This window comes from Ursus maritimus, unplaced genomic scaffold, assembly GCF_017311325.1.
Source record: "Ursus maritimus isolate PB19 unplaced genomic scaffold, ASM1731132v1 scaffold_30, whole genome shotgun sequence".
NCBI lineage: Eukaryota > Metazoa > Chordata > Mammalia > Carnivora > Ursidae > Ursus > Ursus maritimus.
The window spans coordinates 20,299,078-20,318,076 of record NW_024425564.1 but is presented as its reverse complement, the minus strand read 5'-3'; the positions used below and the strand labels follow the sequence as shown (position 1 = coordinate 20,318,076).

The window sequence follows — 18,999 nt, the reverse complement described above, 5'->3', positions numbered from 1 at the left end:
AATCTGATCCAACCAGATACTTTTATTATAGCTCATTTGAATCTTACAGCCAACTCTTATATCTCTTCAAGCTCTTATATCTTTTCATGCACATGCTTATGTTTTTCTCTCTGGTTGTCATTCTACTCGGATATATTTTTTCTAATTCAACCTGGTGGAGAGTCCTTATGCCCCAGATCCCACTCCATCTTCAGGGCAGTTTTGGGATTAACTTGAGCTGCCAAAGGTGCAAAGGTTCATCTAATTTAGGGAAATGGTTCTTTTTTTTTCTCCCTACCTAAAATTCCAGTCATGCAGTATAATAAAAGGAGTCAGAGCAGCAAGAAATGGCGTTGCCATGCATATAGCAGTTGTGTCTAAACAGGCAAATTCTAGTGAATTCCCAGCTGACTCACAAGGTAAAGAAATGGAAAAGTCTGCTCAGAAATGTTTCCTCAATTGGAACATCCCAAAGATGCAATTGTTACTCATATATTGAAAAATCCAAAATCTACACTCTAACGCAGGCTATTGTTTCAGGTTCTGTACATCCTCTTACCAAGAATTACAGAACCACTACATGAAAGTGAAAATAAGAACTCACATTTTTCCTATAACATTTTCCTATAACATTTTCCCTATTTTACATTCAACATCATTTGATCCTAACTGTCCAACAGCTGACTGCATAGAGAGCTTGGGCTTTCAAGCCTGATCTTCTTTTCAGGTCCACCTCATGAAATTCGAGCAAGTTACTTAATCTCTCTGACTTTTAGTTCCTCATCAAGAAACTTGGTGGTTGTATGTATTGGGGGGGGATAAATATTGGGGGTGGGGAATAACACCTAACTCATAGGGTTGCAATGTGAGTTAGTTGAATAATATGTGTGTCTAGCCCAATAGTGGCTTTACAATAAATCCGAGGAGTTTTTTTCTTTTCTTTTGCCTAAATGAGCTTCTTGAAGCATTTAATTGCTTCTTTAGCTATTGTCAATTACTACGGACTGCAAAAGGATGTTTTCCCCAATTGATAATCAATGGATTAACTTTCAAAACAAACACGAACCTCTTTAAACATTAGAATGGAAAACACTTGGGAAATATTCCTCATTCTTATTCAAGATATTTGTTCTCAGAATGATTGGACTAGATCTTATTAATTATTTACACTGTGTAATGTGGTTATTAGAAATGCCATTTTTATTTCATTTTTAGGTACAGAATTTTTAAAAATTCAGACTTTTTAACTATAATACTTTTGTGGGAAATGCCATAAAAAGAAATACCACTATATTAAACATCGTATCTATATAAAAATATAGAGCAGAAAAGCTAAGAAACGTTGCTTGCGGCGGGGGCCAGGCAAATTGGAAGAGCATTATTTTACTGAATTTGTTCCATCTTTTTAACATTTTCACGAGTTATTTGTGCAAAAGAAATAAAGTACCTTGCTTTCTCTAATTATTGCACAATCAGCTTTCTATAGAATTGACCTCCTAGCAAAAATGGAATTTGAATAGACTGTAGGGAACACTATTTTTTGTTACTCTTCTGTGAAATTGGATTCTGAGTATGTTCTTCCATGTTTTTCATCGACTTATATATTTAACGTTAAATAATCTTATTCACATTGCACAGGTAGGAGTAATCCATTCTATTTAATCACTACCTGTTGTTACATAAGTAACAACAAAACCTTGCCTCTACGTAGGGGATATAAAGTAAAGCAACGTAAGGAGTGGCTGGGTCATCGTACTATTGTGAGTTACTGTTTCATAGTACCAGAAGATCTTTTCCCATGGGCCTCAAAGTCAATCACAAGCAATCGCATTTAAGAACATAATTAGAGAAAATGCGCCTTCCAATATGTGAAAGGATGAAATGGTAGCACCTGAAATAAGTAGTTTTTGACTGGAAGTAGAAATAATCACAGTTCCAGAACGGAAGCTCTAAGAGAGCAGAAGTACAGTTCTCTCTCTCTCTGACGACCATGTTCTATTTAGAATCCTAAGATGGGAACAGGAAAAAAAATTACACTCAGACACTTTTTACTTAATTCTTGGCCCATTTCATTTTCTTAATCACATGGCCTAGGTACGCACAACTGTGATCCTTCTTGGCAAGGTATTTACTTCTGTTTCTTTGCCTCCCCGATTTCTGAATCCTTTTCTTAAAATCTGATGATTGCTAATGTGAGCTTAAAAGGAAGGAAATTGGCCTTATCTGATTCCAGAGACTGACTAGGCTCCTTTTTTGACTCTCTAAAACTTAAATCCATTTGGCAAGTTACTGTACTTATTCTTAGAGGGTCCTTTCAAGGTAACGATTACTAATTCTTTTTTTAAAATTTTTTTTTATTATGTTATGTTAGTCATCATACAGTACATCATCAGTTTTCCATGATTCATTGTTTACATGTAACACCCAGTGCTCCATGCAATATGTGCCCTCCTTACTACCCATCACCGGGCTAACCCATCCCCCCACCACCCTCCCCTCTGAAACCCTCAGTTTGTTTCCCAGAGTCCATAGTTTCTCGTGGTTCATTCCCCCTTCTGTTTACTCCCCCTTCATTCTTCTCTTCCTTCTCCTACTGATCTCCTTGCTATTTCTTATGTTCCACAAATGAGTGAAACCATATGATAATTGTCTTTCTCTGCTTGTCTTATTTCACTTGGCATAGTCTCCTCCAGTCCTGTCCATGTTGCTGCAAATGTTGGGTAATCGTTCTTTCTGATGGCTGAGTAATATTCCATTGTATATACGGAGCACATCTTCTTTATCCATTGTCTGTTGAAGGGCATCTCAGCTCCTTCCAGAGTTTAGCTATTGTGAACATTGCTACTATGAACATTGGGGTGCATATGGCCCTTCTCTTCACTATGACTGTATCTCTGGGGTAAATACCCTGTAGCGCAATTGCTGGGTCATAGGGTAGCTCTATTTTTAACTTTTTGAGGGACCTCCACACTGTTTTCCAACGTGGCTATACCAACTTGCATTCCCAACAGTGTAAGAGGGATCCCCTTTCTCCACATCCTCTCCAACATTTGTTGTTTCTTGCCTTGTCAATTTTTGCCATTCTAACTGGTGTAAGGTGGTATCTCAGTGTGGTTTTGATTTGAATTTTCCTAATGGCTAATGATTTTACAGATACACTAAAGAGGGCAGAAGAACAACCATTTTGTTGTTGTTGTTGTTGTTATGTTCAATTAGCCAACATATAGTACATCCTTAATACCCATCACCCAGTTACCTCCCTCCCCTACCCCTCCCTTCTTCAACCCTCAGTTTGGTTTCCAGAGTCCAGAGTCTCTCATGGTTTGTCTCCCTCTCTGACTTCTTCTAATTCAGTTTTCCCTCCCTTCCCTTATGGTCCTCCAGGCTATCCCTTATATTCCTCATACGAGTGAAACCATACGATAATTATCTTTCTCTGCTTGACTTACTTCACTTAGCATAACCTCCTCCAGTTCCATCCATGTCGATGCAAATGGTGGGTATTCATCCTTTCTGATGGCTGAATAATATTCCATCGTATATATGAACCACATCCTCTTTTTACTATATTTGTTTGATTGTAGCAGTTGAACAGTAAAACAGAAAGATTCTCCTGAAATTTCAAATTAGTCGATTTCTTTACTAGTCTAGCAATTTTGTCTTTTCCATTTCTTATATAAACATTACTGTCTCTTTTAAGAAGCAGCGTAAAACATACATAAGATAGTATAAATGTCACAGCTCAATTAGTTACACCATTTTACAAGAACTAAATCAATTTCATTAGATTATGGGGAAGGAAAAGCATCCTTACTTTTGCCTGAAATTGTTAAACAGCATGCGTTTATAATCTTTGGCCTGTAACTGAAAGAATATAGTTTTAATTTGCATTTAAATAAAGCAAATCTCCCATTGCAAAGAATTTTCTTTTATTAGTTCCCATAAACAAGATAGCATTAAAGTGCATAGCCTGCTTAAAGTGGGATGGGATGATAAATCAGAGGGATAAACAAGGCAATATCATGAAGAAAAGGAAAGCCACCCTACATATACTTAAATAGTTAACATTCCGAATTCTTGCTATCAATTAGAGAAATGTTCAGCCCTGAGGGATTTCTACTTACCAAAACTATACTTTTAGATGAGACATAATACTGTTCTAATTAATACTTAATTTATTAGCTGTTAATAAATACCTAGTCTCCTATGCTATTTTTATTTTATTTTCATACTAATTAAGTATATGCTAACTATCTAGTCTATAACTATTTTCATGAATTTTATCCATGTATATTAATCTATGCAACTCATAAAAACACCAATGGGAAAAACATGGCAGATGCTATCGGCAATGTTTTACCCATGAGGCAAGTGGGTGCCTATATTTTGCTTAAGTTAATAGAAGGAGCTCAAGGAAGACCCAAGGACTAGTAGTCCATGTGTAGTGCTATTCCCCATACAACAAGGTTGACCACTCCCCAACTACAGGCAACTTTGATTCATTTGTTTATTCTTTCACTCATATTTATTGTCTACTATTTTTAGGAATAGTTATCTCTTACTTCTGGTACAGACGATCTCCTTTCCATTTGGATTTTTCTAGAATGCTGAGAGAAAGATTTTGAGAATATTTTTGCTCTTCATATAGTTATATAGGCAAACTTACCCCAGATTCCAACAGGAAGTAAACTGGCTTACTCGGTGATAATTATTCACTATTTATGAACCAAAAAATTCCACTTTTTTTTTTTTAACAGTTGGGCTTTCTACATATTCAGAGTAATACAAGTTTTAAGACAGGTTTCTATAACCAAAGACCTCCAAAGGAAAGAATCACTAAAGAATGTTCAGAACATATTTTTTACATCAAATAAACATCTGCAAAATAAAGACGTGCTATTAGCTAGTTTTCCTTCAAATCGTCAATAGTAGAGTACACCACTCATTTTTCTAAATTCAGGTACTTAAAAAATTATAATCTGTTGCATCACAGGCATCATTTCTTGCTTATGATGATTATTCTCTTTTTTGTCCACCTTTCTTTTTCTCCTTCCATCTCTCTCTTACCGTCTGTCCTCTTTGTCTTTTCAGCTTTCCTTCTTTTTCTTCTGTGTGTGTGTGTGTGTGTGTGTGTGTGTGTGTGTGTGTGTTGGGACTTGTTTATTTTATTTTGAGAGAGAGAGAGTACAGGAGCGGGGGGAGGGGCAAAGGGAGAGAATGAGAGAGAAACTCAAGCAGACTTTCCACTGAGCCTGGAGCTGGACTGAGGTCTCTATCTCACACCCTGAGATCATGACCTGAGCTGAAATCAAGAGTCGGTTGCTCAACCAACTAAGCCACCCAGACACCTCATCTTTCCCTTTTGTGTTGTTTTCTTACGTTTTCTCAAATGATCAAAAAATACTATGGACTAAGGAAAAAATGATGTATTATTTAAAATAAGCACATGCTTGATCAAAATGCATATGATGATTTATTCAACAAATATTTATGGCTAGAGATGATTAAGAAGATAACTCCTGTTCTTAATTTAACCTTCATCAAGTTACTTTAAACTCAAGACTCAAATAATAAACTCACCTATTGCAAAGGACTATTGCGAGGATTTTTGAGAAAAATTTAGTGGTAAGAGATTTGATGGAAGGCAGCACATCATAGTGTGGTTTAGCATATTGTACACTCTAAATGAATTCTAGTTACTTCTGAGCATTCACTGTACACCAGCAATGAGGATAGAAAGATGAATTAACAACAACAAAATCTTAGTTGAGAAATCTGGTGTTAAAAAGAATTTTGCCTGGAATTATGCAATTTTCTCATTTCTGTCATTTATTTTTAAATACAAGCCAAAATACTTTAAAAACGGACAAATAGTAGAAGTCTTTTATCTAATAATATTATTCGTACGGTTAACTGAAATAGTAATCTCATGTATCTAGGTATTTGGAATACTGGAAATGTTCACTAAATGTAGTTATTTTTGTAATTGTTATATCATAAATATTTTTAAAGTGAAAGGAAGTTTTGGTAAGAAAAATTGATGTCAAAGTCATAACCACATTTCCATGATAACCATAAGCTACAATTAACTAGTCTGATGGCCTGGACTCTTTGCTAATAAGGATATCTTATGTATAGTTAGATTGGCTCATCATAGCTCAGTCTGCTTTTCTGTATACCGTGATATTGACAGTAGTCCAGATCATGGCCAGGATGCAAATGAAAATGACACCAGAGACTTGTCCCCTGAGTAAGTTGGGTAAGCAATAAGTAGTCTACTGTTAAACCTAAGTGAAAGTCATTTTAATTCAATGCAACACACATCTCTCGAGAGCTTACTGAGAGCAAAGCATTGTGATAAAAATGAAGGATTCAGACATGAATAAGCTCTGGTCTTTTCACTTTAGGTGTTTATGGTCAATTGGGAGACCTATGGATAAACAGATAACCACACTGTGATGTAGATAGTATGATAAGGACCCACCTGATATGCAGTGTAGAAAATTGTGGAAGAAGGACACACAACTGAGCCAAGAGTGTGTGATAGAGATATGTGTGTGTGTGGAGGCAGCAGGTAAGGTATCAGGGAAGACTTCCTAAAGAAGATGAAACTTATCAAATGACATCTTAGAGGGTACTTTTCTTTTTACAGAAAATAAAATGATGGTGTTCATATACAAATCATTGTTAAATATCCTTGTTCTCTTCCAGCACACTTTCTCAGGATTTGAATTTTCTATATGTAACTCTTGTAAATTTTTAGAATTTCATGGGTACCACAAGAGGTACCACAAAAACGATCAGAAGCAAAACTTCAGATTCCAAATTGGTAGTTGTACATATACAGAAGAGTATAATGCTCTTTGTTTATGGTGGAATGTCTGTTAAGTAAGTCCACACACAGGCAAATATATTTGATTTTCCTGGCCAAAGAGCCCAACAGGGTGTCAAGGCTCACACATTTGAACAAACATGTGTCAATGTATACCTGGAATAGGGACTAAATAAAAACAAAAGACACCAGCATAATATACTAGTGTTTATCCTTGGGAAAAAGTGACTTCATTATGAATAGGAATTTCATATTTGTTATAATTAACTCATTTCATCATCGTCTTAGTTTGACAAGCATTTTTTTTCCCAGGCACTGTACAACATACAGGTAATTAATCAGTTATCAGTTATGTCCTTTTCTCTCAAGGAGGGAGGAGGCCACTGTCGGTCAGGCTAAGCACTGAAAGAACAGATATGTATCTACAAAAACACAAGGTTGTGATATGAAAGGAATCTAGGAATCATCTCTTTCATACCCTTCATATATTCAAAAGGGAATAATAGAGGGCATCTTTCTCCTGTAAAGTGTACCATATGTAATCTGTGCTTTCAATTTCTCCACCTTTGCTTGCTGGCCCCTGTGTCTGACCTTGCATCAAGGAGTCTGCTGATGTTCTATTAAGACATCTTTCACTACTAGGAAAAAAAAAAACCTACACAGGGCCATATCAGGTAATTACAGTATTACAGGACATGGACAAGTACCGCATGTTGTCCAGTTCCCATCTTTCAACATTGCTTGTTGACTACAGATGACTACCACACGTTACCACAGGTGGTCTTCAAAATATAGACTCTAGAGAGTTGGGCCCATTGCTTGTACTAATATCGATGTTACTACTTTTAAAGATACTTTTGTGTCTAAATGTTACGTTATCCATTTAAAAAATTCTATTTACTTTATATAAGTAGCTCTTATGAGTTCCAAAAACAGATTTTGCCTCCTAAATACACAGGTGTCTGCATAGTTTTTAAATCAGTTGCAGAAATTTGAGAACTGGTATACCCATGTATAGGACATTTGACTCAGAGTAACAGGAAGAGAATTTTGGCTGAAATAGAGTAACACCTATCCTTAAAATGATCCTCAAACCTCCTTGATATGTAAAGCAAATATATAATACCAGTTTCATTGATTAAGGGTGGACCATATCAAAGCAATTTCCTTCTGAGAATTGGTTTGGCATTCATTTACATGACTGATGTTTCTCACTAAAAAAATCAATACATAAATAAGATAGATTTTAACTGACTCAAGCTCCTAGAAATCCCAACACTTGGAATCTAGGTATTTCCAAGTGTTGAACATTTCCATCATCTCTGCTTTTGTCTGGGCAGCAGTTGTCAAAAATAATTGACTTCTCTTGAGTCACCAGGGACAAAGAAGTGCCCTCTTAGAAAAAGAGAACAAAGGAGATTGGTAACCACTTAGGTGACCCGAGTAAGTGCGTGTGATAAAATGAGTAAGGAGAGCAGTCAGCAAACAAGAGAAAAGGTGTTTGATTCCTGACCTAGATGACCCTGATGTCAGGAGACCATTAAAGGAGCTTCTTCCACCAGAGTTTGCTTAATACCAATTAGTCCAACATTTTTTATTTTTCACGACTTTTCTCACCTTTGAATACTACAGGGCTAAGTGACTTTCCTATAAAAACAGAAGAGATGAACAATTTTAACATGGAGGCAACATTTAAAAACTAGTTTTAAAAACATGTTTTTATGACTCCTTTTTAGACTTGGGCATGGTGAGTTTTGGTTTAAAAATAAAGTCATTTCTGCTGGATTACTTAAGCCTGATATTTTTCTTGTTTGTTTACTTATTTTGATCACTTTCTTCACTAAAATGTAAGACCTATGAGAAGAGAAACCCTGTCTGTCCTGTTTCTTGATAAAATTCCAGATAGAACAGCTCCTTGCTCATAGGGAGATGGTCAATAAATATTTGTTACATGGATGTGGGTGAATAAATGAATGAATTGGTTAATTAATCCTTAATCTTAAAGCATGTCCTCATTTTTCAAGTAACGTATTTTGAATTCCTACCCACATAATACAGAAGGCAATAATCCACTAATGCCAGATTTCCTTTCTAGAGTACATTGTAAATGTTCTGTGTGACCTTCTTAATGGTGCATTACAGTTAGAATGATACTGAAAAAAGTTATGATCATAAATAAGCCTTTTGGTGGTTAAGAAGAGATAGAGATATGATTTGCATTTTTTATGCATCTCAAATGCAAATCCTCTTGCATTTATGAGGTATCAAGAGAAATTAATGAAAATCATGCAAGCGCTCAATTATTTTTTAAAAGATTATCCAGGTAATTGTAAATTAATTGTGCAAATAAAACTATTCAAAATGTCAGGATTTTCGATTTATCACAGAGGTGAGCAAAGGCTACTTGTTAGGTTCATCTTCTCTATCCACTGAGCTCCTTTCTCACCTCTCTTCAATTTAAGTGGATAATTGCTCATTAAGCACAACTTTTCTCTTTTCTTGGATATGGCTTGAGGCATCATGTCCTGAATCATTCAGAATATCAATTTAGATTTCAGAAAATACTTCCATGTATTTGAAGTCTGAATAGAACAGGAAGCTGGAAAATATAATGGGCTGAATACACAGAGATTACGATTCTATCTATGCATGGTTCTAGAGCTAATTACCAAATCAATGGTGGATGTAATCCAAACACCATCATCACCCTCATTTCCACTTCTTCCACTTCTTCCACTTCTCCTTAACAGGGCTGTAGGGTGAGAAGAATAACCTGCTGACCAACAGTTCACAATGGGTAATGTTTTACAATGAAGCAAACTAAGGAGAAAACCTTGGGTGGTTCCGTGATTCTAAGGGAACCATCTTTAAGACAGTGAGGGCTAGGATAAAGGAGGGAGTTCTCCCAAGTGGTGGCTCAGGCAAAAGAGTAGGGCCAAGTCACACAAATAGCAATGAGCTTCTGAACTTTGGTGGGCCTGTCTGTCAAAGCAAAATTCCCACTTCCACCACCATGAGGATTTGCGCTTAGAAGGTGTTTTTACTGTTCATTGTCCCTAGACGTCACTTGCACGAAAATGACATGTGTGGAGGACTCAGAATCTGTACAACACTATCTTTTTACTCTCTACTGCTTAGAAACGATCTGACCCAGGACATCTGATGAGCCAGGTTTCCAATTCCAAACACTGATACTGCAAATTTCCTTGAAGATCCCTGCAAATTACCATGAAGGAAAGCAAATTTTCTTTAGATATTACTTTCAAATCCTATTCAGATGTTTAGCTTGGTCGTTCTTAACCATATTTCACTTCAGGACTTCTGTGTGGGGTACAGAAACAGAGCCATCCCTGAAGTTTCTGGCTCAGGGAATTTGGGAAAGGAACTAATGGATGGTCAAAGATGGTTGAGAAATACTGTTTTAGGATCACACAAAATACCACTAACTATAAATTCATTTCACAGAAATAATGACCAATATTTTAAGAGGAGACCTGGTGAGATAAACAGTGTGATCAGGAACAGAAAGATCATTGCTTTTACATAATGAACTTATAATAATATTGTTCCACAATAATCCCTACCATATATTGAGTGTCCACTAAGGGTTAAGGACCAAGACTAGTCATAAACATATAATCTCATTTAAATGTTATTTGGTGAGGGAGATAATACTGCCATATAGGAAGAGGTTAAATGACTTGGTTACAGTAAAAAATCTAACAAATGATGAAAATAGATTCAAGGGCAAGTTTGACTGCACCTAAAACACACACGTTCTCCCAGTGTCTTTTTTTGCAGAGAGGAACAAAGTCAGCATAGAACGGTGTCATACCAAGGACATACCCAAGCCGTGAACATAAGCTCCGATTAAAAGACAAGCGACACATTAATTAGTAGGTATATTACAGTCATCACGTTTTCTCAACCAAAAATTGAGCCACGTTCACTGGAAATAGGACAGAATTTTATTTTATTTATTTTATTTTATTTTGTTTTGTTTTATTTTTATGGAAGAAGAGTCTTTACTATGAAAAAGCAGTGTTATCTAGGGAAGTCACATGCTGGTTTCTTTAATAAAATGACAATGCAGGTTTCTTAAATAAGTCATCAAGGGCAGAAATCACTACTGAATAGTGCTACCCCTCTTTGCACACCCACAGTGCCCTGTGCTGAGTATAAATAGGTACCCATGGGCCCAAGGTCTTAGGGCCTGGAATTCTCTCCCAGCCCTTCTTGCAGAACTCTGGTGGGAGGAGCAAGGACAGCAGCTGGGTTCCCTAGAGTGTAGGCACTGGCAACATAGGGGACGATTTCTGAAAGATCCCACTCCCGGGTACACAGCTCAGAGCTGCCCAATTCCTTCTGGCACCTGTGCTTCATGCTGCAAATGAGACAGCAGCAATGCTGGAGTGGGGGATGAATTTCAACAATGCTGGAGTGGGGGATGAATTTCCAAGCCCAAAAGAGGAACAGAGTGAACAACTGCCCCCACTTTTCTCCCCGTCACTCTCAGGTTGGGTCAGGATGTCACTGGCAGGAACAGATGTGGCTGGAGCAGGAGAGCAGTGCCCCCGAGCAGCCTCCACCTGGGCCCTTGTTAGCAGTGGTCCAAGGGCACTGCCGACCCTTGGGCTTCCTCGGGACTTGCAGGGATGCACAGATCCTGATGTGACGGCATGGTGGTCAGATGTGGCTTGTGTGCTGCAATACAGAGCTCCCTTCTGGTCCTTCACTGTGCTCAAAGCAGAGCAATGGGGAACACCATAGTCTTCCCTCCAAAATGTGGAGCTGGAAGGTGGGCCCAGTTGCTTGGGGGCCTCGTATACTCAGTTAATGATGGGGTCAGTAGGGTCAGCGGCTCTGGCTCCAGGCAGGTAAGACTTGCAAGCTTTCTACCTGCTAGGTCCATCAGCTCTGTGGGGTTTTCCAGAAAAGACTCCCTTCTTGCACATGTTCATGCATGAGGAAGAGGAGGGAGACGAAGAACCCCAGAAAAGTGCTTGGGAGAAGGGCATTACCTGAAGGCACTGTCCTCAGTCACAAGTGAAAGAAACAGTCATGTCCCTGGTCTCTTCAGTTACAATGGCCCCAACCAGTTCTTGTGACAGCTCCTGGAGATGCTGAATTCCAGCTCCCAAAGGCTCTAGGTCAGACTCACTTGGGGAGCAGAGGGGTTTTGTCAAGGAATAGGGACTCCAGAAGGCCATCTCCCTCCTGGAGGAAGGTTGCAGTGGGTATGCTTATGGGCCTGTCTGGATAGAGGGTCGGTGATATTCCCTCACCCACAGGTCCAGGGTTGAGAGGGTGGGGGCAGCTTCAGACAGGTGGGTGCTCTTCTGGCTCAGGTTGTGAACGGGGGGCTATTGCCCTTCTGTACCCCTCTCCTCCTCATCCTGGCTCTCACCTGGGTTGCCAACAGCCACTTGGTGCCACTTTGGCAGGACTGCTAGATTCTCTAGGACATGCCACTCAAGGCATTCTTAGCCGAGCGAGTCACAGCCTGGAAGCCCTGGCTCTGGGGTTTCCAGGCATTTCTGGGGGACTCCTACCCAGAGGTTGAGGCTGACTGCTCTCAAGGGGCAGCCTCCCCTAGAACTGGCTGCACAGGGAGCCCGGGGACCAACTGGAGGTCTCCAGATGGCCGACCTCATTCTCATCCAACTGTTTCTGGCTCTGGAATGATCTTTGGCACATGGAGACCCTTGCTCCCAGCCACCTCTAAGACATCTGCCTGCTCAAGACTCTATTCAGCCCATCAGACCCCAACAGCCCCCAGCACTGACCAGCTACCCAGCATAGCCGCTCAGAGCCCACTCCACCCAGGACACAATATTTTATATTAGATGATTGTGAATGTTCTAGGGCACACAGTCAGCATAAATAAGTATATGACAAATAGCACATGGAGGGAAGAGACCTCAGATAGAAGTGAGATCAGTAGATAAGGAAAACAATCTAAGCTGAGGGGTTTTGGGATAGATGGGAAGCAGGTTAACTTGTAATATCTGAATATCTTACAGTCTCCCAGTATTCTCTAGCCAGGCCTAAAACCAGAAGAGAATGCAATGTTTGTCTTAAAAGTCCTTAATTTTTTTTTCACATCTAATTCTCCGAGGACATTTAATTCAGACACCTTGAGTTTATATGGTTTGAAAATCTAAACAAAACAAGGAATGCTATGCTGAAATTGTATTGCTTTAATATAAGCTGAAATGCATTTTGTACAAAGCAAAGCTGTTTGAAAACAATGTAAGAATGCAATTTTCTACGAAGTTGTCTGAGGTATGAAGTGATATGGCAAATGGATATCATATAACCTTATTCTGTTTATCAATATATAATTATGAAGTAATTTACAATAATGCAGTTATTGATTTAACTTCACCCATGTGCCTTCGGAGCATATTTATACTTTAGGAATGAAATTTAACTAAATTATTGGATGGAAATTGCCACTGAGCCATCCTAATTAGAAAACAGATGCTGATGTGCAGATCATGTTTTACCCTGGCCCTCCCATGATCCCAATATAGGTGCCTTCTTAATAGATGGATGTTGCTGTGGCTTAACAATTGGGAATTGCTCTTATCGGTTCTATTGAGGTGAGGCTCATGCTTCTGCACGTGGTAAGTAAGAAAACATTCTATATTTCCCTTGAAATCCTCTGATAGCTCACAAAATCCAAGAGCAACAGTGTTCACAGCTGGACTGATAAGTTGGAAATTGTGGAGGTATACATGTGGGAATGTCTCATCAGTGGCTTCACCACAAAATCAATATTTGTAAAAGAAAAAACAAAAACAGAGAAGGAAGGAAGGGAAGAAGGAGAAAGGGAAAAGGAAAGAAGAAAAGGAGGAAGGAAGGAACAAAAGATTAGAGGAAAGGAAGTGAGAAAAGAAGAAACAAAGAAAAGAAAACCTATTTCTGGAAAGGAAGTGAGAAAAGAAGAAACAGAAAAGAAAACCTAGTTCTTTTCAAAGAAAAGAAAACATATGGTCTGACATATGTAATCATATCTCACTTTGAATAATAAGAATCAAAAAAAGATAATATATATTATTTATTGGGTTATTACCAAGTGCAAGGACCTCCCTATTATGCACTAATTTACTTACTCTTTGAGGAGGTATTATTATCCCTCTTTTGCAGGTGAGATGACAAAGACTCAGAGGGATTAAAAGCATAAAGTCAGGATCTGAACCCAGGCAGTCTGGCTGTAGATTCTGTACCCTTTATCACTAAGCATTGGTACCTCAGTGTACTTTATGTTTAGCTGGAAACAGAAGTGTAAATAAAAATGAAACTGGACGGACAAGTCAGAAATTGGAGTGCAAATTACTCCTGAAGTTTGAGGAGGATAGTTAGCAACCAGAACTTGAGATTTACAGCCCAACTGTTCCATGTCCCTTGTGTCTCCAATATGCAAATGTGTCACCAGGTACCCAGCAGAAAGCAGGCATAATGATTGACCCGAGGTGTAGAAATGTACCCATTGTGAAATAACCAAAATATTTTCTCTTTACAAATGGAGAACCATGATGCATTAGGGGTTTAACTTTACAGTCCATGTAACAGATTCCAACAAGCAAGATAAAATTTAGGCCCATAAATGTAATAACTTAAATTAGAACAATAACTTAAGTGAATCCCTAGAGTGCCAAACCAATCTTTAGTTCCAGGAGTATCAATTCCAAAGTGGTAGTGTCCGGTCAAGCCTCGTTCTGAATTTAATTTTCTTATTGCCCTGAAATTATGTGGTCACATTTTTGTTGTATCTGGGAAAGTCAGCTTTATAAGATCACATCAAACCTGTGGGAGACAAGTATTATCTTGTGCTCCCAACCATTAAGAATACAACCAGAAGAGAAGAGGAATAACAGTTGTAATGATTAATAAGTGCCTGGGCTTTAAAATCAGATAACTCAGCAGTTCAAGTTGCTAACTATGAGTCTTCGGACATGTAATGCAGACTTGCTAAGCCTCGGTTTATTTAGACGTAAAATGGGATACCATAATAACACCGTACAAGATTATGTGAGCAACAAATAAGATCTTACCTTGGAAAGCAAGCATCTTACATTTGACACCTAGGTACTGGATATGTATTGTGCTTCTTTAGTTTTCCCTTAAAGCTTACAGTCAACGAGTTATAGCTTTTCCTTAAACAATCCTTGATTGCAAATGACAGTGAAGACATCCATCTTGTAGCATCATTAAAATTGTAGAATGTTACAAGGTAACAAAAATGTTAGATGCTATCTAGCATAATTGTACAGCCAATGCAAATGTGAAATCTGTATCTATTCTCATCTTCAAAATCATCAGGGGTAGGAATCCACTCTGATTCTTATTGTCCCAAATACTTCCTTTCTCTGTGAGTTTTTCCAAGTTCTGCCATCTAGCAATAGGTAATAGGCCTATATTATCTTCCATATGAGAGTCTTTCTACATTTGTGAAGATTGCTGTTGGTGTTTCTGGAAAGATTTCTTTTCAGACACAGAGGGTGTCTTCTTCTTTGGGCAGTTCATTTTACTTCCAATATTATTATTATCCAAGTAGTTTTTTCAGTAGTTACATGCTGGATTAAATTGAATTTACTAACCAATTAATAATTTTTAATTTTGTACCAAGTCTGCCCTATACCATGTTTGATGCAATTAAAAAAAAAAAATCCAAAATAAACAAAACACAGAATTTCATATATATCTCAGTTACACTGTATCTTATTTTTTATGGTTTTTCTTGCCTATGGCAATTTTGATTTTATATTTTATCATCCATTAAATATTTATGTCTTTTTGTCATCTGTGAATTCAATATTCATAATCTGAAAGGGTCAATTGTAAAGATGATTATGGCCCTTTAACTTCATAGTCTTGATTGAGAAGTTCGGTAGACTTAGGTCATTGCCAGATTTGATCATGGTCATGGGTGACAGGCCAACAATAGTTCCAAGTACCACCATCAGGTGTGAGGAATAGTTCTCAAGCATCAGAAACAGAATGACAGTTAATACCTCAAGTCAAGGGGCGCCTGGGTAGTGCAGTCGTTAAAGCCTCTGCCTGAGGCTCAGGGCGTGATCCCGGCGTTCCGGATGGAGTCCCACATCTGGGGTTCCTCCGCTGGGAGCCTGCTTCTTCCTCTCTCACTCGCCTGCTGTGTTCCCTCTCTCGCTGGCTGTCTCTCTGTCACATAAATAAATAAAATCTTTAAAAAAAATAAATAAAATAAAATACCTCAAGTCAAACTTGCATAAGAATCAGAGTCAGGCTAACAAAATTCACAGAATGTAAGCCAATGAGGAGTAAATTAAAGGGCACTGAGGTACTAATCAATTAATTGTGTTTTCAATCTTGAACCTACAAATTAGGGAAATGATAGCAGAAAATGCAATCTGTCTGAGTCTTATCTCCAGGAGTTCCACAGATTTTTCATGGTGAAGGGAAAAAAATGTCTTTGTAGGATTTCAGCAGGAAAGGAGAAAAGCAACCATTTTGAAATGCATCCCAGGGAAAAGTATCCATCATCTCGATAAGTTAAAAGGAAAAAAAAAAAAAATCACATGATCATAATAGATGCAGGAAAAACATTTGACATAATCCAATATCCATTCATGACAAAAACTTCAGTAAAGTAGGAATACACAGGAACTTCCAACTTGATAAAGAATATCTATAAAAACACCTACAGACAATATCATACTTAATGGTTAGAAACTAGAAGCTCTCTCCCTAAGGTCAGGAGCAAGGCAAAGGATGTTGCCTCCCCTCACTCCTATTCAACACTGTGTGAGAAGTTCTAGTTACCACAATAACACAAGAAAATGAAATAAAAATACACAGATTGGGAAGAAAGATATAAAACTGTCTATGTTTACATATGACATGATTGTCTATGTAGAAAATGTCAAAGATTCAAGAAAAAAACCCTCCTGAAATGAATAAGCAATTTTAGCAAGATTTGCATCATGCAAGGTTAGTATAAAAAGTCGGTCAATGGATTTTCTAGATACCAACAATGAACAGTTGGGGACTTTGGAATTAAAGGTACAACACCATCTACTTTAACACCAGAAAAATTAACTACTTTGGAATAAATTTAACAAAATATATACCAGATCTATATGAGGATGACCACAAAATTCTGATGAAAAAAAATCAAAGAGGATTTCAATAATTACAGAAGTATTTTAGGTTCGTAGAGAAGAAGATCCAAAATTAAAATACCAGTTCCTCCCAACTTGATCTATAGATTCAATGTGATCCCAATAAAAACTCCAGTTAGTTATTTTGGAGGTATGAACAAATGATTTTAAAGTTTATATGGAAAGAAAAAACAGAAAAGCCAACACAATTCTGGAGATGAAATCAGAGGACTGACATTCTACCTTTCTTTAAAGCTCACTGTAAGGTTATAGTAATCAAACAAACAAGCATGCAAACAAAACAAAACAAACTACAAAAACAGACCAACGAATAAATGGAACAGAGTGGAAAGCCCAGGAATAGACCCACACAAATATAATCAACAGATCTTTGATAAAGGAGTAATGGTAATTCAAAGGAGAAAGGATAATCCTTTCAACAAATTGCTGCTGAAAAAACTGGACATCCACATACAAAAATATAACAATCTTATGGACACAGATCTTACATCAAAATGGATCATACACCTACATGTAAAATGTAATACTTAAATTTCTAGAAGGTGACACAGGAAAAACCTTAGTGACCTTGGAATTGCTGATGAAATTTGAGATGCAATACCAAAATCAGAACCTATGAGAGAAAAGTTGGTAAATCGAACTTCATTAAAAAGAAAACCTTATGCTCTTTTACAAATATCACCATTAGGAAAAAGAAAACATAAGACAAAGAATGGGAGAAATATTTGCAAAACACATATTTGATGAAGGACTTGTATCCGAAACATATATAAAAAGTTCTTAGAACTTAACGACAATGAAACAGATGATCCAATTAAAAATTAGTGAGCAAAATATTTCAGCAGATGTCTTGCCAAAGAAGATATACTTCAAATAAGCACATGAAAAGATGGTCAACATTATATGTCATTCAGGATTTGCAAAATCAAAGGATGGCATACCACTATGTATCTATCGGAACTGCTAAAGTCCAAAACACTGATAATAAAAAACTGCTACCAAAGATGTGGAATGATAAGAATACTCATTCATTGCTGAAAAAGGAAAAATGGTATAGAAACTTTGAGGACAGCCTGGCTGTTTCTTACAAGCTAAACACTGTCTTAACATATAATTCAGCAATTGTACTATTAGGTAATTACCCAAATGAGTTGAAAACTTAGGTTCAACACAAAGCCTACACATGAATGCTCATATAAGCTTTATTCCTAATTCTACCAAAAATTGGAAGCCACCAAGATGGCTCTCAATCTTTCAACAGGCTAGTGGAAAAAACCAAGTGTGGCCCATTCATACACTGAAATATTATTCTTCAATGAAAGGAAATGAGCCGTCAAGGCACGGAAAGACAGAGAGGAAAATTACTTGCATATTGCTAAGTGAAAAAAGCTAGTCTGAAAAGGCTGTATAGTGTATGATGACACCAACATGACATTTTGGAAAAGGCAAAACTATGGAGACAAGAAAAAGCTCCATCATTGTCAGGGACTCACAGAGAGGGAGGAAGGCAGGAATAAATAGGCACAGAATTTTTAGAGCCATGAAATTATTCTGTACGATACTGTAATGGTGGATACATGATGTTATGCATTGTCAAAACCTATAAAACTGTATAACACAAAGAATAAATCCCAAGGTAGTCTATGGACTACAGTTAATAATAATATATCAATATTGGTTCAACAGCTGTAACAAATAGACTACATCAATGTAAAATGCTAAAAAGTATAGAGGAAATGGTGCAGGGGAGAGGGAGTCTATAGGAGCTCTCTATATCATCTGTGCAGATTTTTTTGAAATTTAAAACTATTCTAAACACTAAAATCTATTTGCCAACCATGGAGCAGATGCAACCCATAGAACCTGATTGTGTGCAAGGTGGTGAGGAAAGCAGTCTTGGATTTGAATTCCGTTTTGCCCATCACTAGCTGTGTGGCTTTCAGCAAGTTGCTTAATATTTATGAGACTGTTTCCTTATTGGTAGATTGAGATGGCACTATCTTTAGTATTGGGTTATTG

The 18,999-nt window shown here is 37.5% G+C and overlaps 1 pseudogene; it reads right to left on the bottom strand.

Moving 5' to 3' along the window:
* Positions 1–11,543: 11,543 nt before the first annotated feature.
* On the bottom strand, positions 11,544–12,617 carry LOC103665145 (annotated as a pseudogene).
* Between the last annotated feature and the right edge of the window lie 6,382 nt (positions 12,618–18,999).